Source organism: Panicum virgatum, chromosome 3K (assembly GCF_016808335.1).
Source record: "Panicum virgatum strain AP13 chromosome 3K, P.virgatum_v5, whole genome shotgun sequence".
In the NCBI taxonomy this organism is placed as follows: domain Eukaryota; kingdom Viridiplantae; phylum Streptophyta; class Magnoliopsida; order Poales; family Poaceae; genus Panicum; species Panicum virgatum.
The window spans coordinates 10,119,441-10,145,355 of NC_053138.1; the positions used below are offsets into that span (position 1 = coordinate 10,119,441).

General features: G+C 50.0%; 1 long non-coding RNA gene across 1 annotated transcript; it reads right to left on the reverse strand.

Moving 5' to 3' along the window:
• Positions 1–9,429: 9,429 nt before the first annotated feature.
• On the reverse strand, positions 9,430–15,462 carry LOC120697463. The gene is made up of 3 exons (XR_005684477.1): positions 14,905–15,462; positions 10,099–10,242; positions 9,430–9,958 (listed from the first exon to the last, which is right to left on the reverse strand). It is a non-coding gene; the product is annotated as an uncharacterized LOC120697463 (long non-coding RNA).
• Between the last annotated feature and the right edge of the window lie 10,453 nt (positions 15,463–25,915).

The window sequence follows — 25,915 nt, forward strand, 5'->3', positions numbered from 1 at the left end:
CAGGTTATGAAAAATCTTCTCCATACTAACGACGGCGCCATCGGCCATCCTCGCCGCCCACCAAAATGGCGGAGACCTCGCGTCCACCATCGTTCTCGCCATGCTCACACGAGCTCTGCTGCAACTTGCTTCTGCGTCTTCAGCAAGGCCGCGTCAGAGCCGCTTGTCGCGTCACGCGCGCGGCGGGGACTCCGAGATGAAGAGCAGGGGGCGCAGTAAGGCCAGCGACAGTGAGGCGGACCGCGGAAGTGACTCTCTCCGGCGTGGCATAGGATCGACGGAAGCCGAGCAGCCGGCCGCCGCCGTCCAAGCGGAGCTTTGTGTGCGCACCGTGCCACCCGTCACGCCCAGCGCAGCCCGTCGGTCTGAGTTCGGCGTCGTGGTGGCTGGGCATGCCGCAGGCTTCCAACGCTGGACGCTGGACGGTATGTCAGATAACGACGGGGTGGACGGTATACCGTCCACCCCAAGGTGCCTACTGGCCGTCCGGTCCATAATGGGGGCATCTCATGAGCGTCTTCTTCGCCCGGCACGCGCGGCGCGGCAGTCAGTGGCCGCGGTGGCTGAGGAGAAGTGGCGAGCCGGCCACTTGCTCACTTGGCCGGCGACGGTGGCCAGCTGTGGCGACTGGCGAGATCACGGACGGATGTGCTCGTCGAGGTGCTGCGTCCGCTTCGGCTTCCGGCGAGGCGGCTCTACTCCCGGCGCCGCGCGCACTGGACGCGCTGCCAGGACCGACCATGGTGATTAGAAGCTGCTCGCGCTTGTTGGAGGGAACACTCGCGGCCTGCCGGAATACCGACAGTGAATCAAGCGTAGATATCGCCGGCATCGGAAGCTATGGACGGCCTGGGTGCTCTTCCGCTCCGGCAAGCCGCGGCGTGAAACCGCGCGGGCGCGGAGTTGGACCCCAGGGCTGGACGGTATTTGAAATACCGTCCACCCCTGTGTGGCTATAGGCTGTGCGATCGGGATTCGGCTGTCCAGATTAGGCGCACCGTAGAGCACGTCTTCCTCGTCAGGCGCAAAGATGGTGACCAGCCGTGGCGCCGCCGCGCCGACATGACCAGACGACGTGGTTGCGGAAGCGCCTCGCCCGCTTAGGCATCTGGGGCTCTGGCGAGGCTTGTCCCGGCGCCGATTGGAGACCTTCTTGCGCTTGAATTCGGTGCGGCAGGCACCAGCCATGACGGTGTCCGGAACGCGCGGTAGGGGCGGGGATCCTGTGAGCCAGCGCCGGCAACCAACCTCCGCGCCACACTGCGGCATCAGCAGCCAGAGCCCGGAGGCCATGGTGGGCTGCCGCACGGCTTGTAAGACGATGAGGATTGGATGGTCTTGGTCATCGCTTCGCTCCCTGTCGCGGCGCACGGCGAGGACTCCGGGAGGAAGAGCAGGCAATGCGACAAAGTAAAGCTAGCGGCGGTGAGGCGGATGCGACTCTCTCCGGCATGGCCGCCGTCTCGGCAGAGCTCTGTGTGTGTGCTCTCCGTATCCACCGCCCGCCGCGCCCAGCACAGCCCGAGTTCGGCGTCGCGACCAGCGCGCAGTGGCCGGCGGCGACCCAAGGGTATAGATGGCCAACCGGGCCGCACGGCACGGCACGGGCCCGGGCACGCCGGAGCACGGCACGGCGAGGCATGGCCCGGCGGGGCATGGCGGCGCGGCTGTGCTGTGCCGCGTAGTGCCGCCGTGCCGGCATCCCGGCCCAGGCACGGCCCGACGCCGGCGCCGGTGTGCCGTGCCGTGCCCTTGGGCACGACAGCACGACGGGCCCGGAGCGGCGCCCGGAGGGGCGGCAGATGGCAGCGGCGGCGGCGGCCGGCGGCGACGACGGCGGACGCGCGGCGGCGGCCGGGGGTGGCGACGGGGACGACGGGCCCGGAGCGGCGGCCGGAGGGGCGGCAGATGGCAGCGGTGGCGGCGGCCGGGGGCGACGACGATGGACGCGCGGCGGCGGCCGGGGGTGGCGACGGGGACGGCGGACACGCATCGGCGGCGACGGCCGCGGGGGACGACGGCGCGGGCGGCGGCAGCGGGGGACGACGGCGCGGGCGGCGGCCGGGGGTGGCGACGGGGACGGCGGACACGCATCGGCGGCGACGGCCGCGGGGGACGACGGCGCGGGCGGCGGCCGCGGGGGACGACGGCGCGGGCGGCGGCCGCGGGCGGCGACGGCGCGGGCGGCGGCCGCGGGGGACGACGGCGCGGGCGGCGGCCGCGGGCGGCGACGGCGCGGGCGGCGGCCGCGGGGGACAACGGCGCGGGCGGCGGCCACGGGCGACAACGGCGCGCCGGGGCGGCGACGACGCTGGCGGCGGCCACGAGCGCCGAGAGGAGCTGCAGACGGCTGCGCGTGAGGGAGATGAGTAGATTAGGGTTTGGGTTTCCAAATTTACATGGGCTGAAGCTGTTAAATGGGCTTTTCCCGTGCTAGGCCTTTAACCGGGCCGTGCCCGTGCTAGTGCCGCGGGCCGAGATTGCGGCCTAGGCACGGCCCGAGGCCTGGCACGGGCACGGCACTGGCCCGGTCGGTCACGGGCCGGACCGGACGGTCCGGCCCGTGCTTTTTTGGGCCGGGCTCGTGCCAGCCCGTCGGGCTCGGCCCAGTTGGCCAACTATACCCAAGGGTGGACCCTGGACGGATACCGACCGGGTTGGACGGTATTTCAAATACCGTCCATCCCTGGGGTGCCTACAGGCCGTCCGATCCGAACTTTGCGGTCCAGATTGGGGCAGCTGGAGTGCGTCTTCCTCGCCAGGCCCGCGCGGCGCGGCAGGCCGGCAAAGCCGGTGACCGAGGTGGCTCTGGAGACTTCGCCGGTGACTGTGTGCGGCGGTGGCGTGATAGTGATCGGACGTGTTCGTCGAGGTGATGCGTCCGCTCCGGCTTCCGGCGAGGCTACTTCGAGCGCGCACCGCGCGCACTGGACGCGCGGCCACGACCGGCCATGGCGATTACATGGCAGAAGCTGCTCGCGCTGGAATTGGCAGTCACCGACCTTGGCGCCGCACCAGCAAAGAGCGCGTCGCGAACGAGACGAGCGCGGGCGTCTGGTCGTCGGTTCTTTTCAGGGCCGGCGCTCCGAAGACGGAGGAGGGGTGGTGACCGCGTTGGGTGTCCGTGGCACACTGCTGCAGCAAGCCAGTAGCAGGCTGATGCCATGGTAGTCCGCCGGTTACGAAGTGGGTTTGGAATTGAATGACCGATTGGTCTCGCTCACTTCCCGTCGGCCATCGAAGAGCATGCGAGCTCGGCATCTTATCAGAAACCTGCAGTTGAAAAGTATCCTGCCTGGCTTGGTGGCTTGGACGCTTGGTGCTACTACCTACCTGCCTGCCTTGAGTGAAATTCCTGAACCTCAGTAGCTCATGAATTGCAAATCACCTCCAAACGTGCAGTTCTCCAACCCGAAATACCTGCAAATCAATTTGAAGTGTGAAGAACTGTATGCTGATGCTGTTGGCTCCTGATCTGCACGCATGTAACAGCAGCAAGGTACATTTGTCCATGTGTTTGTTACAGTAAAACTATATGTCTTTTTCTTCTGCACAGCAGCAGATAGCCACGCATGTAACAATTGGAGTACTCTGTTGTGCCGTTGGTGTTTGTCGATTTCATGTGCTCAGTGAGTTGTGATGTGAGGCTACTTGTAGAGAACCTCCTGCACTGACTTGTCCTCCTGCAATGCAAAGCCCTGCTTTGCAGCAACTGATGACCAGCATGCCATCCTCTGCTCGTTATGGCGGTCTGTTGTTTTTAGTGTGCCCGCCCCCTGTGAGTGATGATGGAGCAGAGGAATCAACTCGGGCTGGCCTGGCTCCTCGTCTTCCTCTGAACACTCGCTCGTTGATCAACGCCTGCCTTTTGTGTGAGGAGGCCGAATTAGTTCTACTTCCTAGAGTTTGAATCCGACTCGTCCCACGCTCGGATCCGCCGCCGCCGCCGTCTATATGAGCTCCCTTACCAGAATGGGGTTTTATTTACCGATCACGTGGAGAGATGGAGGCCTCGACACCGACACCGGCGGCGCACGGGGACCCTAGCAGGAAGAAGAGAGCGCTGGAGCTGGGCCGGCCGGCGTTCGTTGCGAGGGAGGACGGCGCCTACCACGACGTGGAGATGCCTAAGAAGCACAGGTGCGGCTACAACGGCGTGGCAGCGAACCCGCGCTACTGTGCCCGCTTGCACCTCTTGACTGATGACGGCGGCGGCACGGCGGGGAATAAGAGGGGGCTGGGGCCCGACAAGCCGGAGTTCTTCGCGGCGGAGGAGAGTGGCGGTGCCTACCAACATGCCCAAGAAGTACAAGTGCGAGTACATGGCGGACCCGGAGCGCTCGGTCTCGCCCCGCACGAACGCTCTCGACGCTGACGAGGCAGGCTGGCTCGCCATGCTATTCCGCATATTGAGGCCTTGAGGGTCTCCGGCAAACCATGGCCGCTGCCCGTCGCAACTGATCATATTCAGATCATGCATGGATCAACTGTCGATTTCATCTGAACTTGTACTGTGAATATTTTAATTGTTTATTGATACAATTATGTTTTCTCTCTGCATTCTCATCAACTATTTTCTTTATTAATTGTAGATAAAATTGTGGTCAATTAATATATTTGTGAAACCTTAAAGGTGACTGTGGTAAGATTTTTGTTGAAAATAATAGTGCATACTTGAAAAGATTCTAGAAGAATTTGGAAATCATAGGAGTGAGAAGTTGTCATGCTTTATGGAAAGGTAGGAATTTTATTGAATGAGTTATTTGGCATGGACGCATGGTTGGATAAGGATGAGTGAAAATTCTAGAGTTAGATATTTTGTAAAGAAGAGTGTGGAAGTTGCCACATGGTAACACCACAATAAACATGAGCACCTATATAGAGATGCTCTCCTCCCCTCTTGTCCAGATGCGAGTGTCTATCCCTCCCGAGAGTGAAATAACACCTCTTCTCACTCGATTTTTTGGACCCTTGGATTATAATCCAACAACTCTCCTTCATCTTCTACCTCCCGCCACAACCCCTCCCCACCTTCTTCTTCCTTGCGCCGGCCACCACCGCCGCCCTAGCCCGCCCACGTCGGCCACTGCACCAGCCTCTCCCGCCTCTTCCCGCCACCGCCACCCCCCCCCCCCCCGCGGCACAGCCCAACCGCCGTCCTCCACCGCCCGGCGCCCACCACCACCGCCGGGCCGCCTGCCGCCGCCAGCCCTCCTTCTAAGGCTGGCGGTGAGCAGCAGCCCCCCAGCAACCCAGAACCCGAACCCTAACCTCGGCGGCGATGCTCGCCGGAGTTGGAGAAGGAGGTGTAGATGGGGAAGAAGAAAATTCGAGTGAGGAGAGCCTCCAAATCACTCGGGTGAGGTTTAGCTTTCCCCTAATGGGGAATATGCTAAGTACAATGATGGATATTTTGATTGGTGAAAGAGAAATGAAAAGGAGGATTAGTATCTTTAGAGAGATTATATGATTGTGTAAATATCAGTGTCCTAAAGGCTCCTTTGGGGATCATAACTTCATGAAGAAGATCAAGATGGAGAACGCTGAGCAGTATGATGTTGAAACGATAACTTAGTTGGATGGGAATCCTAGAATTTCATAGTTATTTAAAAAAAACGATGACGATGGCACGACGGGTAATAAGAGGGAGCTGGAGCTTGACAAGCCGGAGTTCTTCGTGGCGGAGGAGAGCGGCGGTGCCTACCACGTCATGGACATGCCCAAGAAGTACAAGTGCGAGTAAATGGCGGACCCGGAGCGCTCCAGCTCGCCCTTCATCAATGTTCTCGACGCCGATGATGCGCGCTCGTTCGTCATGATGTTCCGCATGTTGAGCGTGTCCAGCAAGTATCTGCGGACACTCAAAGCCAAGACTGTCGCCACACGTTGCAACTGATCAGATTCAGATCATGCATGGGTCAACAGTTGATCCATCTGATCTTGTAGCGAGATGTTTTTATTGTCCTCGGGCACTTCAGCACCCTGCAGGACCTCGCGCCGGCACCCACGACGGTGCCGGCGAGATCGTCCTCGAGCACACATCGCCCTAGTTCGTATCAGCATTGTCGACCTCCTTGGCCTCGGCGTCGGCGCCGTCACCACCCTGGTCCGGGTTGGGCTCGTCCTCGTCGACGATGTCACCGCCCTGGTCTGCATCAGCGCTCGTGGCCATGTCGTCCACACCAGCTGTGTCGCCATCGCTGTCGTTACCGTGGGCTTCGTTCACAATGACGAGCAGGGGCAACATCTTCACACCGCCACCCCTCCCGACAAGCAAGGCGAGTGCGGTCAGCTCATGTGGGAGCAGACCACCTCTGAGCGCATCCTTGAGCGCGCGCTCGTCGCCCACAGAAGCTATCCGCTTCCGTCCAGCACCTCGACCAGGCCGAGGATGGAGCCAACGCCGATGTAGCCGATGAATCTGTTTCACTTGCCGAGCACCGATAGCATGGCGGCGCTAACACTCTCCGTTGCCAATCTTGGGACCCGGATGGGGACAATCTCCGTCGGCAGAAGCTGCGGTTGCGAACCCCTTCAGATTTAGGGAGAGATTGCACCGAGGAAAACCCAGAGTAACATCATGCCCAGGGGAAAGATTGAATCGCTAGCTGCAAGAAACCCAGCCCTGACCAAGGTAGCGTGAGGGAGGTAGGAAAGGATGCAGAACTCACCTGAGTCAGGTGTACAGGCGGCGCCGGGTTGAGGGGAAGGGCTGCCTCAATGAACCAGTGCGCCATCGGGCCCTTCTTGCAGTCAGCGGCGACGTCATTGTGTCCCGAGCGGTGCCAGCCCGCGGGCCGGAGGTTTTGGTTGAAGTGCATGTTCCGCAGGAAGACGAGACCGCCGCCACAACCCACGCTGAACGCTTTCGCGCGAGGTAGTGTCCGGAGGTGGCGCTGTGGAGAAGGACGTTGTCGGCTCTGTCGTGCTAGACCTGCTGCACCTCCCACTCCGCGTTCGCGGATGCGCAGTGAGGCCGAAGGAAGATGCCGATGCCGTCCTCATCGGCGTGGAGATATGATGTCTCCCGCGCGCGGCTCTGGAGCCGCACGAGCAGGCTGTCGGGAGGAACTCCATTCTAGACGCCGGCCCGTGTGGTTCCTTGCGGTTACGGAGCAAGATTGCCGGCCGCTACATTCGCCGGGGACTCGAGGAGGGGAAGGAAGGGGAGGAAGGAGATGGAGAAGTTGGTGTTCGTTAGCGAGACGATTACCAGACACAGGCGGCGCGGCAGGGCTCTTCAAGTCGGGGGACAGTAGGGCCAAATGAGTCGGTGGATGTGCGAACTCCTAATGGGGTGGTGCGGGTCGGCTCGTCGGTTCAGCGAACCGGCCCACGAAATTGACCTTAATGGGCCCCTTTTGGAGACCGTTCATCTCTAAAACAATCAAGTTCCGAATGCAAGTTTATACATGGAGTAAAATTTCTGATTATTAGATGAATCACTCAATGTCTGATCTTTTCTAAATATTAGTTATTCTCGAATAGCATTGTTGTTACTTTTTTTCGAAAAAAAATGAATTAGTGTTGTTGCATTATTTCTTTTATTCTGTATTGCTTTACCAATACATGTTCTTCAAGAATGATTTAAACTTGACTATGTTTGCATAAATTTTTTTGAATAGGATAAGTGGTCAAACTTGATGTAAAAAAAGTCAAACAATCTATAATTTGAAACAGAGGGAGTAACTTTTAGTATCTCCCTAACATAAGATTTATAGCAACAAAAAAGCTAGCCATATGAAAGTTGTAGATTTAAACATAAGATCAAATGATAGTATTTTTCACTACAAAGTTTCAAAAAAATGTACATAATTGATTACAGGTTACGATTTTTAAAGCTTGAACCTCAAAGTACGTGTGTGTTTTGTATTATGGATGGAGTATGATGCAGTGCCGTCATTACCGTAGTGACGAGCGTTTTGTATTATGTGTTTTGTACAGTACTTGCACAAATTTGCATCATGCCGGTTTGGCTCCGGATTAGGTAACCGTGATCGTGAGACTGACGTGGTGGGCCCGATCTAGCAGGCCCCCGCTCAGGACAAAACCCACGTGCAGTGCATGGAGACGATGGCGTCAGCACAACTGCACAAGGCAAAAAAAAAAGGCGGCCGTGTCGTCCTCCGTAGTCCGTACGGGTACGGTGGAGCTGACCTGAGCCTCGATCTAGTAGTCTGACACATGAGGACCCACCGGGAGACGAGCTGGCACATGAGTCAACACCAGCTGCCTTTGCATGAGGAGGCCGGCTGGCGAGGGAGGACGGCGCCTACCACGTCCCCCTGGAGATGCCCAAGAAGCACACAGGTGCGGCTGCCTACGACGTGCCGATGACCCGCGCCGCCGCGCCCGCGCGCAACTCTTGATTGACGGCGGCGGCAGCAGGGCGGGTGGAGAGAAGAACTAGTGAAGATGTTTCATTTATACGGGAATGTATATTTATGAAAATGGTATGTACGTTTTTTTATAAGATCTAGCGGGGAAAAGAGAAACAGGAAGATCGGAGTTAAAGTTAAAGGGTTAGAAAATTTAATTTTTTTTCAGATGTAATCAAATAAGATCGTAACGGCCCCGTTTTATGCAAAACAGCCTAGGTAGCAGATGTAGCCCAAGTATTAAGGAGTACATGTATGATAGTATAAGCTGTTCGGTGAGCGCAAGAAGCATTTTTGGTCATTAAAGAGTTAGATGATTACCTTTTTTGTTTCAGAAAGAGCGATGACTGTTTGATTAAAGATGTAGTAGAGTTATCATTGTCATAATATGGGTAAAGTAACTAAATGGTCCATACAGATTAGCATTCCAATAGTTCGAGGATAATTTTGCTGAAATAGCCAGGTCAGTCACATTTGGGTAAGGTAGCAAGATGCTAAATATTTACAATGGCAATTGTCTAGTTGGCCATACAGACATACGGCATTGGATTGTTTTCAAAATGCTGCGCAAAATTAAACAAGCAGTTCTATTATGGAACAAAGAACTTAATATGCATTAGCTAGAGGTTTAGTTCTCAGAACTATTAGTTCTTACTAAGGCACTCCTAGTGCTATTGGTGATCCTTAATCATGGCTTGTCACAGCTAGTGCTGTTTTTGTACAAACTGTTGCTTTATGCATTCTTCAATAGGTAGTGAAGCTACAAGGCTCAGTGCAGAACCAAGCATAGGGACTGACCAGTTATCATGTACTGAGCCTCTGGTGCTTGGCATATATTTCCGAAATATCAATATCCAAATTAACATACCTGAAGTGACTGTCATGATGTTCTACTTTAAAACTGCTAGTAAAGCCATTTACAATTAAAAATGGTAAAATGGTTTCATTTCTTCCTGCCTTTTATATACACTAGCCAACGTAACATGGAGAAAACAACTATACTTATTCATTGATCGAAATGTGACCATGAAGAAAACAAAATGTACTTGCTCTTGTCCTATAAAGGTCCAATCTATGTATAAACACAAGGAAAAAATTAATTTCCAGATTCACAAGCTCCAGGATGGACACATGGCCAAGCAGTCTTCTTCCTTTGTCAGATCGACATGTTCATTAAATTTAGTCTATAATCTTGTTTATTATGCAAGAGCTCCAGATCAGTTCAGACTTCAGAGACAATGTGGCTGCCCGCATTGTATTACAAATTTAATGAAATGTGAAGTTAACACAAAAAATAACAAGATTGACTGGGCACACTATTTATTACAGTTATTGGATATGTCATCTCTTTTACCGAGACTGACTAATTATTCTGCAATTACCAATGCTAATATTCAATTATGATGTTTTGGACGCGAACAACAAACTTAACACCAAAGAATCAAGGTTAACTGACCACTTATCATTGTTGATTGATCGGCACCTGTTGCCCTTGATAGCCGGCGGCAAAAACTCATTTCTAGTATGCGATTGAGCAGAGCTATTTCCCCATCGTTGATGCTGCTCATCGTCTCTACCTTCTACAGAAAGGCAACAACCCAAATCAAGCAGCAATTAACCACTGGCACTGGCACGAAGGATCAAAGCAAAGCAAGAGGACTTTCTTTGAAAAGTTGTGCATCCCAAAGAGAATACTATATTTAAGCAATAAACAACTCACCGAGCAAGTTCAGGTTGACTTTGATGGACAACCACATCATTCCCTCGCTCCAGCTGTGCGCTTGCCGTCCCACGCTGCCCAGGCCAGCGCGTAGCGACATCTCGAGTTGGCTTGGAGTCTAGGAGGAAGAGACGACTCATTTTCCTATTTGGAAAATCAAATCAGGTATCAACGATATCGAAGAAAAAGTAATTGAATTTTTTTATGGAAGTAATTGAAAATTTGAACAAAATTGCTCTTTGTCTCTCCATTTTTGCAAACTGTCTCCTCCATTCTGCTCTTTCTCCCGCACGCACATCTTTCTGGTCTCTGTTCCCACTCCCACGGGCAAGCACCAAAAAAAAAAAAATTGGGCCGCCCCATTAAGGCCCACTTTGGCCCATCGCGCCGGCATATAAGTGACGCGGGCGTGACCCCCTCCAGAACCCTCACGCCTGCTCCGCCCTTGCCCCTTCCCCTGCCTGGTCCGCCGCCACCGCGCCCCGACCGGCGCGCACCACCGTCCAGGCGCCCGTGTTTCGCGGCTAACCGGTCAGAAGCACCGGTATACCGGCCGGGCGCCGGATCTTCTGGGCCGCGCCGGTTTGGCGGCTCCCGCGCCCGGTATACCGGCCAGGAGCACCGGTAAGCCTGCCCGGGCGGCGGTCAGCCGCCGGAAGGTAAGTTTTTTTTCCCCTTAGGAGTTGACTTAGAATATATATGATTTGTTTTAGTGTTTAGGTAAGATTTAGGTGTATGACTTAGGTGTAGTTAGGATTTAGGTAAGATTTAGGTGTATGATTTAGGTGTGTATATGACTTAGCCACTTAGGTAGGTTTGATTTAGGTGTATATTTGATTTATGTAGATTTTATTTTTATGATTGATATGTTTTTGATTTACGTAGATTTTATTTATGTCAATGATATATTTTTGTTGTCCATTTATGCAGATAGACAATGTCAGCCAGAGATAAAGATGTTGTATGGGAACATGGTGAAAATCTTTATTCCGGATGGCGATGCAACTATTGTCATGCGCAGAAAGCAGGAGGTGGTGCGACTAGATTGAAACAACATTTGGCTGGGCGCGGGGCGGAGGTGGTCCATTGCAGGAATGTGCCACCAAATGTGCGGGAGTACTTTCAGCATGAGATTGAGAGGGCTAAAAAGGCAACTGCTGACCGGGCTCGAGAGAGGTTGAGACGGAAGGAGGCTGCAGCGGAGGGAAACTATCACAGTGAAGAAGAAGATGAGGAGTCTCAACTGCAGCATGTCATGGATCTATCGAGAGCGGAAGCTGAGTACCGACGGGGGGTGGAACAGAGAGGAGGTGCATATGAGCATGGAGGGGGTAGTGGTTCGACCAGAGGAAATCCTATGCAGAGAATGTTTCGAAGGGCAACTTCGCAGAGGGAGAGTCCTGCGGTGGAGGACTACAACTTGGCATCCGATGGGAGAAGAGGAATGACGCAACCAAGGATTGATACAGGCTCCTGGACGCAGAAGGGTAGGAATGCAAAGGAAGCTATTGGTAAAGCTTGGTCAAAGTTTTTTCATATTGCGGGAGTACCTGAAAGACAGGCTGACAATCCATACTTTGTCAGCGCGGTCAGGGAGACACAGAAGTGGGGTAAATTTTCTTTCATTAGAATGACACTAATGAGCTTACATTCTTGTATCTCATGATTTCCATATGGTTACAGGTGAAGGTATCGCATCACCCACTGGATGAGATATTGATGGCAAGTACCTTGATCAGAACGAACAAGACTAGAAGACGAGGTACGTAAAGTTTCAGAAATACTGGCCCTTATTTGGCGTCACATTAATGTGTGATTCATGGACTGGCCCGACGAGGATGAGTGTCATCAACTTTTTGATATATTGCAATGGGGTCATGTGGTTCCACAAGTCTATTGATGCGAGTGGAAGAACTCAAGATGCCGCATATTTGATGAAGATAGCCCCTAAATATGATCCATTGACATTGAGTATGTTTTGAAGGTTACTAAAGTTTTTGTCTATTTCAATAGGAGATTCGAAAGGTGGTGGACGAGATTGGACCAGAGCATGTCATGCATATAGTCACCGACAACGGCTCGAACTACAAGAAAGCATGCAAGGCACTAGGAGAGGTGTATGAACACATTGTTTGGACATCTTGTCTAGCACACACCGTCAATTTGATGTTGAAGGATATAGCTCAAAGGCCCGAACATGCTGGTACGATCAAGCATTGCAAGGTAATTTCAAATTGGTTACACAATCATGGTAAGTTGAATGCAATGATGAGGAATGCAATCGGTGGTGAGTTGGTCAAGTGGAATGCTACTAGATTTGGAACCAACTACATGTTTCTAGAGAGCATCTATCGAAAATGTGATCGTTTCATGCAATGGATGGCATCTACTGAGTTTTTACAAAGCAAATGGGCGGATACCGAAGATGGTAGATTTACTCATGTCAGGTTTTCAAGTATGGAGTGGTGGGAGGGACTGAAATATATCATCGACACAGTTCAACCAATATACAAGTTCCTTCGCTTCGCAGATCATGACAAGCGGCCCAATATGTGTGAAGTCGTAATGGCCTGCCAGAATATGAGACAGGAGCTGGCGTCTTTCTTTGGAAACAATGTTTCCACTCGGATGGAGTATCTTAGTGTTGTGGACGGTAGGATGCGTGATGTGTTCATAGGCACGTATGTGGGTCCAGGTACGACTATACGATGCATCTATTTTGAAGCTCTATTGACCTTATGCTTATTTAAAGTGATTTATATTTTGCAACTGCTGTCCTAAATCCGAGGTATTCATATACGATGGATCCAACTCAAGAAATGTTTCGTGGACTCAAGGATACATTTCAGCGCATGACGGATGTCTAGAGCGCCGTGTAGGCATTGCAGGAGTTTGAGGTGTTTCGGACGAAGGTTGGCGAGTTCGGCAGTGAAATGGCAATAAAAATGGTGATGGACCTAAAGACATCCCCATGTAAGAGTTATTCCGTACGACATTGTTGTTTTCTCTATTCGAATATATTGCTTACATACTTGGTTCCACATGCAGCGTCCTGGTGGATGATGTTCGGATCAAGCACTCCAAAAGCTGCAGTATCTTGCCATGCGGCTTGTTTCACAATGTTGTTCGTCCAGTGGATGTGAGCGGAACTGGAGTACTTTTACCTTGCTGCATACAAAGGTTCGCAATCGGTTGTCGCATAAGAAACTTAACAAGCTTGTCTATGTCAACTACAACCGTCGTCTGCGACTTAAGGAGGTCTCCGGCCCACCGATGCGTGAAGAAGGTGATTTCATTGATCAGCTCGTCCATCTTTCATTTTATGATGAGAATAATCCGGTGCGAGAATGGATGGAATATGGTAGATCTAACCGGGCTCCAGTTCTGGACGAGGATGATGATGACGAAGACGTCCCTCTCCCATCCCATATTGTGACGGATCAAATAAACCTCTCAGATCTACGTGAGACTACGGGGGATGATTGCATCATCGATTGGGCACGTAAGCATGTGGGTGACACTCACCTTGGGAAGAGGAAGTTCCAGAAGGGGGCTACGAAGGGTGACCCGAAGCGTCAAAAAACGAAAAGACAAAGCAGCAGCAAAACCGGTGAGTAGCGACACCTCCACTAATGATGGCGATGGTGAGCGTAGTCCACCGTATCAGAAAACTGGGGATAGAAGCTCGACTGATGATGCTGATGATAGTGACGATGCTGATGCTGCTGCTGGTGGTGGTAGTGGTGGTGGTGGTGCTGGTGGTAGTGGTGGTGGTGGTGTTCGTTTCACAGGTATACATTATACTTACATATGCACACATGTTTCTGACTACGAGTACTAATTATGATATATGGTTGATTGTAGGGGAGACTCAGTTTACATATGTTACTCAGGACCACGACCATGGAGCACTGCAATCGCAGAGGAGAACGGTTGAACCGACGAACTACGACACTCCACAGTACTCTTCTTCGTCCTACAGTGATACCTCACAGTCATTTCACTATCTCATACCTGACATCAGCATGCAGCCACCTACGAGATGGGTATATAAATGGGAAGACCCCTATTTTTACGTTATGTTAGTTCAGGAATGGGAGACAACAAGCGGCGTGGACAGGGCAATCTTGGCAAGACTATAAGGCTGAGCTGATTAAAGTGCGAGGTTTGAATGTGATGTCCACCACCGAATACCAAATGGCGTCCCAAATGGGGGTCTTCCCATTCTTACGTTGAACTTTTAGTGATGTGTATGTTTATCAGTGTATGCACGATTACGATTATTGTATGCACGGTTATTACTATTGTATTCGTATGCATGATTATAAATTGTTGCTTTGGTGTGATCTTTGACATTAATATGTGCATAACTCATGACAAAATTTTCATTTATTTCGCACCGGGGAACCAATTTTAAACGGGCGGTTTTTTTGTTCATTCCACCGGTAACCGGTCAAACCGGACCGGTATACCGGTTGAACTGCGCATTTGAATTTAAATTTTGAATTTGACCGGTAACCTCCGGTTCGGTCCAAACGGTCGGTTAGGAAACCCTGACAGCGACTCGGTAGGGAGGGGACGCGGCAGACTTTTCGGGGTCTGCGCTGCGAAGCGGCCGCGGAGCCGAGCTGTGGCTTGGCCGGAGTAAGAAGGCACACCGCGAACTGCGAAGCGGCCACGGACCCAAGCTGTAGCTTGGCCAGAGTAAGAAGGCACACCACGAGCATCGACGGCCTAAAGAAATGGAGATTGCTGGATGATGATAATAATGGAAACAAATTGAGAAAATGATTTTGCTATACTCACCCGCCGAAAATCTGACGCCAGAAGCGAGCTCCACGATCGACATCGCAGCAGCACGGGAGCGCCACGGTCGTAGCAGCGGGCGGGGAGTGATGGCCGTCGCCTGGCCTTCCGCAAGCGAGGAGCCTAGACGCAGGGCAGGCAGCGCCGGACCGGCCGTGGGTGAGGAGCGGCGAAGCCGTGGGCGGGAGCGAAGGCCGCCGCCTGGCCAGCCGCGAGCAAGGAGCCGGAGCGAAGGGCTGGCCACGGGCAGGAAGCATCGACGCCGGACCGGCCGTGGGCGAGGAGCGGCGAAGCCACGGGCGGGGAGCGACAGTCGCCACTGGCCGGTCGCGAGCGACGAGCCAAGGCGCAAGGCAGGCTACGCGCAGGGAGCGGCGGCCCCGGACTAGCCGTGGGCGAGGAGCGGCGAAGCCGGCCCGGCCGCGCGCGTTCGCCTGGCCGGACCATCCGCGGTCGGGGAGCAGCAAAAGGCAGGCGGCCTCGGGGTACCCGAGCAGCGGTATCGCGGCGCGACGACGGCGACAGCGACAGCGACATAGCAGCTGTGGAGATGAGACGCGCTCCTCGCCTGCGCGTCAGAGCGGCAACATGGAAAAGAGGATGTTGGGAAATTTCGTGGAAGGAACGGAACCAGTAACTTTACGCGTGATGCAGAGAGCACAGCATGTGAATCTTGGACTTCGGAGGACTGGACCAAGATACAGTGTGTGAACTTGAGGTGGTGTTTGGTTTCTCGGAAAATTTTTTAGTCTGTCACATAATTTTTTTTACTATTTTCGAGTATCAAATAAAATCTATTTATAAATGTTTTTTGACAGCTGAGTGCTAATTCGCAAGACGAATCTAATGAGCCTACTTAATCCATAATTTGTTACAGTGATGCTCCAGTAACTATCCACTAATTGTGAATTAATATATCTCATTATATTCGTCTCGCAGTTTAGCCCCAGGGTTCTACAGTTAGTTTTATAATTAACTTTTATTCAATACTTTTAAATACTAATTTTTTTTTATGTGACATAGACTAAAGTTTAGCCCCTCAAACCAAACAACCCCTCAGATCAGAGCCGCACAAAGCAAATCCAAAGGACCACATTTTTTAGGACGACGTGGTCATGCTGAGAGGCCACGGAGCCGTGGGGGAATAACATATAGAAATAAGAAGAAGAGGGAGCTGGAGCCCGCCGAGTCAGAGTTGGTGGCGGCGTAGGAGAGCGGCCGGCGGCGCCTACGCAGGCCTGACCCTGAGATTTTAGGGGCCCGGAGCGAGATTTATATTAGGAAGCCCTTTAATAACAATAATAATATTATTATTATATTAATAATAATATATACTAATAAATAATATATGAACAAATAGTACCACCAAACACTTAAATTGTATAAAGAATATTGACATCAAACAATCTATATATTACCTTAAAAATTTCTTCTAATATTTTTAGATGCGAAGTTGGTGACCATAGTATCAATATTGATTTCATCCAATAATTTCTTCCCGATGTATAAAATTGTCAAACCATTTAACCTTTTTTGAGACATTGTGGACCTCAAATAATTCCTCAATAGCTTCAGCTTTGAAAATGACCTTTCAGCTGATGCTACAGTGACTGGCACGGAAAATAAGATCCGATAAGCAATAAAAATATTAGGACAGTCCACTTCTCTAACATACTCAAAAATCTCCATAGCAGTCATTGGATTATCTGTTAAACTCAACTGAAGAACACATAGTTCTGAAATTAGATCATTTAAATCAACATCACATGAACCCTCAAAAGAGAAAGTGCTTGCAAAAGTAGTGCAACACTCTCTTAGCTTAATACTATCCAATGATTTTAAGGTAGCCGAACTCATCAAAAACCCAAATATACTTTTAAATGATTGTAGTTCTTCAAATCTGGATTCCAGTGAGCTAATTGTCATATCAACCATAACTAAAAAATAATTGACTTCCAAAGCTTTCTGGGCTTCTAGAATTACTTTCTCACAATCAGTTTCATCATATTGTTTCTTTCTAGAAGCACGTCGCTTTATTGGGAATGATGGCTGCATACCCATTTTTGATGCAATTTATTTAGCAGTGACCAAACTAGAAGCAAAGCCTTCATTTCTATAGTTTTCAAAGAAATTCACGGTACCTTCTATGTGTTGTAAGGTAGCACCAATGCACATGGATGGTGACTTCAACTTCTTGCTTACACTGTTCACTGTAAATAAAATGTCATGCCAAATAACCATACCAAGTATGAACTCAAAAGTACCAAGCACATTAAATAAATTCTTTGCATCACTCCTATCCTTTGCCTCAACATCCTTATCTTTACTTAAGTGAAGCAAAGCAGATCTTAACTCAGGTGCTTGAAATCTAATTGCTTTGACACTTTTGATCCGACTCTCCCAACGAGTATTGCACAATGATTTCACAGTTAAACTTTCAACATATTCAAGCAAAACATTCCATCTCTTGGTAGAAGTGGAAAACAGTACATATATCCGTTGAACAATTCCAAAAAAATGAAACAGCTTTACTGCAAGATTTAGCCATATCACAAAGAGTCAAATTAAGACTATAGCAAGCACATGGCATGTACATAGCTCTTGAATTTATATCAAGCAATCGTCTTTGCACTCCCTTATGGGCTCCCTTCATGTTGGAGCCATTATCATAACCTTGACCCCTGATATCATCAACATCGAGACCAAAGGACTTAATGGAATCAACCATTGAATTGAAAAGCTCCTTACCAGATCTGTCATCTACCTTCAAGAAACCCAAAAAATACTCCTCACTTTTTCCAGTAGACATATTAACACATCGAACCAATAAACTCATTTATTCTTGATGACTGACATCTAGGGTACAATCAAGAATAACAGAAAAATATTTGGCCTCTTTAACAATCTTTATGATTGAACTCGTAATCTCGGAAGCCAAAAGAGAAATCAACTCATTCTGAATTTTATGACTGAGATAATGATACTGGATCTCCTTCCTTTGAATACATCTAAGGTGGTCTTACATTACCAAATCAAATTCTCTAATCATCTTGTAGAATAATAGGATTGGTGTAATTGATGGATTGTTGTATTGCATTGAGGCTTCGGCCGGTATATATATATATATATATATATATATATATATATATATATATATATATATATATATATATATATATATATATATAAGAGTACATGACTTGGGAGGCAAGACTCCCCGAGATATATGGCAGTCTACGATACATATATCTACAACTACCAAATATACTCTAATACTCCCCCGCAGTCACAGCGGGAGCACCGCAAATGGTGAGACTGGAGAAGAAGCCAAAAGCAGTAGCCAACGGACTAACATCCCCCCGCATTCATAACGTCGGTTTGGTGCGGATTCTGCGACTGGAGAGAAAACCGGCAAGTAACTCATGCGGATGGTAGCCCTTTGTGCCGATGTCGAGGTAGCCGAGTTGGAGGGCGAGGAGCCATGATTGAAGATGCCGTGCATAGGATAGCCGTGGTCGACGTAGAGCTGTCGAGGTTGCCGAAGACGAGGTAGCCGCACATGAAGCCGCGGGCGCACGAGGAGGTGCCATGGTGGTGGCGTAATGGAGAAAACGCCGGAGAGGAAGATGGCGACGCGTCGAGGCAGTCGTAGAGGGAGCGATGCCGAAGTCGATGCAGTCAGGCCATCGGGCGACACATACCCGAGTTTGCCAGGCTCGGGAACGCATCGGGGACGATGGGCATGCACCGGTGTTGCCAATACCGGACGTGCAAGGGAGGATGCACAACCAGATGCCGTCGCCGGGGGGACCAGCAGAGAAGGTCTCCATGGCGGTCGCGGGCACAGAAGAAGGCGAGGTAGAAGGTGCCAACGCCTGCTGTTGCTGGAGTAGACGAAGTAGTCGGGGACGAGATGGCGATGCTGGCGACGTGGTTGTGCCAGACGAAGCGATGAGGGGAATCCAGACTTTCTAGCACAAGGCCGAGTGATCCGGATGACACGGCGGCGGTGCTCGAAGGAGACGGCGAAGAACTCGTACAGCTTGACGAAGACCATGCGTGAAGCGCGCAGCGACGAGTCGACGATGAGGTCGTGGACGTGGTTGGCGGCGGTGTAGATGCAACGACGGAGGAGACCACGTGTGGAACCGCTGCTGCTCGAAGAGACGACACAGCGGCAGCCCTCCATGCTCGGGGAAGATGCACGCGTACTGAGAACACCCGTCCCAGATCCGTGCGTGTATGCTGATCGGCTGATCAGACCGAGGGTGCACACACGAGACGACGGACGACAATGCTGCGCAGATCAAAAACATGGCGGAGAAGTCGGGGATGATTGGCTTGGAGACCGTGTCGCGGAGGGGCATGGCGGCGCTGCAGGTGGTGCACCGACACTCACCACACGCCAGCCCGGGCGACACGGGTGTTAAAGAAGAACGGCCGGTGACGATGTCGAAGAAGAGGCATGTGGTCGACGGGCGTTGGGCGACGCAATCTCGATCAGTGATCGAGTAAAAATTCAGAGAAATTACCAAAAAGAAATCAGCTGCAACATCTCGTGTAGGACCTCCGGGTGCGCGTAGCACAGGCACCTCACCCCTCCTATCTCTGTCCTTCTCTCACCCGTCGGTCAGAGGGACCGAAATAGAGGAGAGAAGGCAGAGGCTCGCTGGGTAGGCGCCCAGCGACGATGATGGATTGGGCGGCGGGGATCTGCAACGGGGCGGCGGAGGTGTCTAGCGGTCGGGGTCGCGGGTCCCGGCCGGCGACGGTGGCGGGCGGCGCGGTGCCCGACGGGTGCAAGCGGAGTCCGCTAGGTTGGTGCCGGGTGGCTCCACGGCCGCGGATGCGGAGGCGGGCGGATCCCCGCCGTGATCGACGAGATGGAGGGTCGGCGCTGCCATGGGACCTGTCGATGACTGGTGGTGGGCGCGCGCGGAAGCCCGATCTGCCACCACGGCAGTGCAAGGAAGGACGCGTGCGCCGCGGTTGACCGCAGCTACCACCACGGCAGCGCTGGTCGAGGTCGCCGTCGACGGTTTCCACGGCGGATGGAGAGGTACGTGACGATGTACTGCTACCGGAGGCTCTAAAGGCGGCGCATTAACTCGATCCGCCGCGATGGAGGGCGCTGCCCCTGGTGGAGGTCATGGGCGACCTCCCGGGGGGGCGCTAGAAGGCAGGCGAGGGGGCGCCCTGGAGGGGCGCCGTGGGAAACAGGGGGAAGGCAGCGGCGCGAGAGGAGGGGCGCTGGCAGCACTAGGGTTAGGGCAGCGGAAGGTTGCCTAGGATCTGAAACCCTAAACTCGTGATACCATATAGGAGAATGGAATTGGTGTAGTGTTGTGGATTGTATTAGCCTGAGCCTTGGGGCTGAATATATAGGGGTACATGACTTGGAGGGCAAGGAGCCTCTCCTACAGATCTGGTAGGATACGGATACAATCCTAATCTACCTAATATAGAGATATCCCTAATATACTCTAACATCCCCCCACAGTCACAACGGGAGCATCGCAGACGGTGAGACGGGAGAGAAGTCGGTAAACTGACATCCCCCGCAGTCACAACGGTCAGGGCGCTGCAGATGCTCTGATACCATGTAGAATAATAGAATTGGTGTAATTGATGGATTGTTGTATTGCATTGAGGCTTCGGCCGGTATATATAAGAGTACATGACTTGGGGGGCAAGACTCCCCGGGATACATATGGCAGTCTATGATACATATATCTACAACTACCAAATATACTCTAATACATCTCAACACAAGCTAAGAAATTACCAGTCTGGTCATCGTAAAGTTGCTCCTTTGATCCTCTAAAAGCCAAATTCCGTTTACCAAGGAATTTCACAACAGCTATTATTCTAAATAAAACTTGCCTAATACGCTCTTTCTCCTGTGCGATTTGATGCTGCAATTCTTTGTCAATTGTTTCATTCTTGCTGAGTCTAGCCCTCAATTCATTCCAAGAGTTCATGTTGGTAATATGCTCGATACTACCTTCATGTTCTTGTAGCCTCTCGTTGATGTGCCTCCAATCTTTGAACCCATCATGTGCCAATGAACTCTTGCAGTTTTCTGAATTGAAAAGTTTACAACAAAAGCAAAACACTTTACCAATATATTTTGAATAGACTAACCACTTTCTATCACGAATCTCCCCATTGCGTATTTTTTCAGAGTAATGAGTGTATGAAAAATGTCTCCCATTGGCATCCAAAGGAAACACAACATTTTCTTCTCTTATAGGCCCCTTCTCTACTATTATATTCCTTGCCTTGCTATCAATATTATTCCAATTTACTGGATCATAGATATCTTCAGTAAAAACCGGTTCATCATCAAGATTAGCACCCTCTGTAGGAGATGAATTAAATATTGGCTCATGATCATTCACAATGTCATCATCTGTGTTGATATCAATATTTTCTTCCGGTGTAGGGCTCTGATGATCTCCTAGATCAATGTTTGGATGTTCCTCCACAGGGACTATAGCCAAAGCCAACTCATCCGGATTTCTTGAAGTGCTTGCATTAGTTCTAAAAAATTTATCAAGAGCCCCTCTCTGTGTTTCAAGAAACACATCAGCTTGTTTCCTCTTCCTTTTCTCGCTGCCGGATGGATATTTTCTAGATGATATGATAGTACTTTGTGCTGAAATTAAAGTTAAAATAAGTTAGGAGAGAGATGGTTAATTTAAATGGTTATGAATAGATGTCAATGAATACGTGACTTGCCTTGCGTGCTGACGTGCTGCGTGCATCAGCAGTAAGCACACATGCGTGATGTCGTGATGCGCCCAGCTAGCCCTCGCCGATTGCTTGATTTGCTTCTGGCTTGCCGTCGAGGCGTCGGGCTGCTCAGGCATTCGGGTCTCGGGCGTGGGGCGCAGGGCGCCGTCGGCGATCGGCCGCCGGGCGGGCGGCGTCCGGCCCTCCGGGCTCCGGCGCGGAACTGCGCTGCGGCTGCGGAAAGCGAAGCAAAAAAAACGTCTATTGAATTCTGCTAGTCTAATACAGTAATACGTTTGATTACAAATGCTAAACAAATCCCAAAACTGCACAGCTAAAGGGGCAGTTCCAAACCAAGTATCTTCCCAGAATCTAATTTTCCTACCATCGCCAACTTTCCATCTATAACCGAATTTTAGAGCTTGGGCAGCCCATAAAACCCCCTTCCAAAAGGTTGAGGGTTGGGAGTGGGGGGGGGGGCAAAAGTTATTATGGGCATCCCTCTCATACTTCCTCTAAATGATTTGGGGCAACGTATCAGATGCAAACTAACTTCTCCGTGCAAACTATGAAAACTTCAATCTAAGTCCTTGGATCAACATCCAAGGGGTATGGCGGATTGGATAATTTTACAATCTGGACCCGCCCTTGAATTGGATAATCACACTTTTACAAATTCCCCCTCCCACCTCTCTGCGCCCCTCCCCTTGGATGTTGATCTGATGGCCCAGATTGAAGTTTCCATAGTTTGCACGAAGAGATTGGTTTGCACTTGATATGTTCCCATGATTTGGTGCCAAAGTTTCCCTTCATCTAGAATGAACCTCTTAACCCAAGATCCCAACAGGACCAAATTGAGGTCTTTCAAATCAGGCACACCCAAACCACCATAATCTTTTTTCATGTTAACTAGTTTCCAGTTTGCTAAGTGCAGTTTTCCATGTTCCTCGAAATTGTTCCAGAGGCAATGGGCCATAAGAGAGTTAATAAGATCTAGGGCCCAATTAGGAAATTTGAAAAAGGACATCAAATAGATAGGTATACTAGTCAAACATGTTTTGATCAAGACTAACCTACCAGCATAGGACAGGAGTTTCCCCCTCCAACCAGCTATTCTCTTGACAATTTTATCCACTAGAGGTTGGAGGTCCTCTCTTTTTAATTTCTCAAAATGGAGGGGGATACCCAGATATTTGATGGGAAAAGGCCCCACAGGGCAACCAAAAATCTCCACAAGACTAAGCTTAACTTGATCCCCTAGATTTAATGGAATGATCTCACTTTTGGTATAGTTTATTCTCATACGATATTATCAAAACAAGCTAAAATGTACTTCATGTTTCTAGCTTTTTCGACATTGTCAGAAAGGAAGAGGATAGTATCATCTGCATATTGCAGACTGATAACCCCTTGAGGAATTAGCTCACACCCAAGGCCTTTAATTAATTCATGATCTTGGGCTTTTTGGAACATCCTGGTAAGTACATCTACCACCAAGTTGAAAAGGATGGGAGACAGAGGATCACCTTGTCTCAAACCTTTACCAGTTTCAAAGAAGTTCCCTACCTTTTCATTCACTTGGACTCCTACAGAGCCATTATAAAGATGCTGCTTAATCCAGCCTATCCATCTATCACCAAAATTTCTCTTAGAAAGGATTTCTAAAAGAAACTCCTGATTTACTTTATCATAAGCCTTCTCATAGTCCAACTTCAGTATACCACCAGCTCCTTCAGATTGGTGTACACTGTGGATTGACAACACTTTCAAGAATGTATCTGCCCTTTATGAAAGCAGTTTGATTACCACTAGTAAGCCTATCTGCAACTAAATTGATCCTATTAGTAAGCACCTTAGTAAAGATCTTATAGCTACAATTCAGCAGGCTAATGGGTCTAAACTTGTTCATGGTACAAGCATTGGGTTCTTTTGGGATAAGTGTGATATTAGCAAAATTGACCCTAAAAATATCTAGCTCCCCATCATAAAAGCTTTGGAACAGCTTTAGCAAGTCTTCTTTAATGATATGCACACGCAACATGTGAGACACAGGGGGTGTTTGGTTCATGGCCACCACCAGCCACGCCAAACTGCGGCAGACTGTGGCAGAGGTGGAGACAGCGCGAACATGAGAGTGGTCGCCACGCCAAACTGTGGCAGAGTGTGGCGGAGGCGGAGAAAAACAACGCCACAGTGTTGGCGTGATTTTGTACTGGGTGTGGCGTGATTTTGTACTGGATTCCCTGTGGCTGCCGCAGTCTAGTCAGAGACCAAACGTTGGCCAATGCTGCGGTGGCGAGCCAAACCTTAGGTGTGGCTCGTGTGTCATAGACCAAACGCTGGCCAGTGCTGCTGTGGCGAGCCGCACGTTAGGCGTGGCAAGTTGTGGCTACAATCCAAACACCCCCACAGTCGCCCGAGCTCCTCCTTCACCACCTGCACTGCATTGCATGCTTGCCCTGTCTTCGAAATTCAGGACCCTAGCACGTCACCGGAAGTGATCCACAAAACCCATGTCAAAGCGAAAGTCAAATTGGTTTTCCGAAAATCGAATCGATTCCCATTTCATTCAATTCAAAACTGACACTCCCCAAGAACGGAGAGGGCGTCGGCGGGGCGTTGCTAGTTCGCGCGCGCCCTAGGACGGGAAGTAGCAAACGATTTCCGACAACATTGACATATTCCATTTCCGTCTTCAGGGTCATTTTCTTTCCTTTTTGGGCCGCCCCCGCACTACATGACGGCCCGCGAGCTTAGGGGACATTTTCTTTTTTTTTTTAGGCCGCCCACACTAAATGCCGATATGGCCCGACGGAAAGAATCATGTCAGGTGGGCTTGTTTTTGAAATATCACCGAAATAATTCTATTTCAGAACGCATATATTTTTTTTTGGGACCGTTAGGGATGTAGGGAGTATATCGGGTGGGGGAAGTCAAATAAAAGTTACATTCAGAAGCACAAAAAATGAAAAAAAGATAAAAATATAAATATATGCACATGTCACTTAATGCATAATTTATGTGGTGGTCCTTGGCTTATTTATAAGTTTTATAACTTATGATGCACAAGTTGTCGAGCGAAAAAACTTTATAACTTAATTTATGTCATACTACATATCATATAACTTGTGAAGCACAAGTTGTGGTCTGGAAAAAAAAATTATTGAAAACTTGTATGACATATTGCTTATGCCTAACTTATTACGTGAACCTGAACTTGATGCCGTGCGTTCATAACTTATATCCGCATAACTTGTTTCTAAATTGTATAACTTATGATGCATAACTTGTGATACACAACTTATGATGCATAACTTGTGATGCCGGACTTATGATGCATAACTTGTGGAACTTATGATGCATAACTTGTGATAGGCAACTTTTGATGCGCGATTTGTCTGGAACCTTATGTATATAATTTATGTCATCATACATAACTTATTTAAAAGTTGTATGACAAAGTTTTGAACTACAAAAAAACTGTATGACTTATAAAGCTCAAATTGTATGGTGAGAAAAAAAATAGTGCTAGAAAAAAATAATTACCTTATGATGTTGCTAACAAGTTGAACACCTTGAAAAATTACCTGGTGATGTTTGCAATCATGAATGTTAATATTATATTATAATATTACTTTGTGATGTTGCTAAAAATCACAAATTTTTAGCAAAAAGGAAAAAACGAAAAAGGCAAGATGATAAAGAGGAGAGGGGGACGGGGATTTTTCAAATTCCAAGGCGCACCGCGGTGGTGGATTGGGGCGCTTGATATTTGTGGGCTCTACATATTTACAATTTCTAAAAAATATCCTTCAAATTTTGTGGCGTTCGTGTTGACTATGTGGGCCTACGATAAAACTCCGCGCGGGCCCCCAGTAAACGGGCCGCCCTAACGAGAAGGCCCGGTGCCGCGCAATAATGGGCAAAGAGAATATAAAGAGAAGGAAAGGCCCACGTGCAACTTGTCGGATCGATTGCTAGCAACATAAGTAGCGCGCGATGGCGCGATTGGATTCCGCGCGGCGGCGGCAGGTGTCATCGTGGCGATGGTGGACACGGATGCCCTCGACTGCGGTGTCTGCTATCTTCCGCTCAAGCCCCCCCCCCCCTCTTCCAGGTATGCTTACGTTGTCTATAGGTTGTAGGAATCCTAATCGATTGAATCCATAGATCGTTGCTTATTCTCCTTAGATCATCAAGGATCGAACAAATCTAATTTTTCCAACCTAGCTCTGAACAATCTTTGCACATATACAAAAACGATCCATTAATTTCC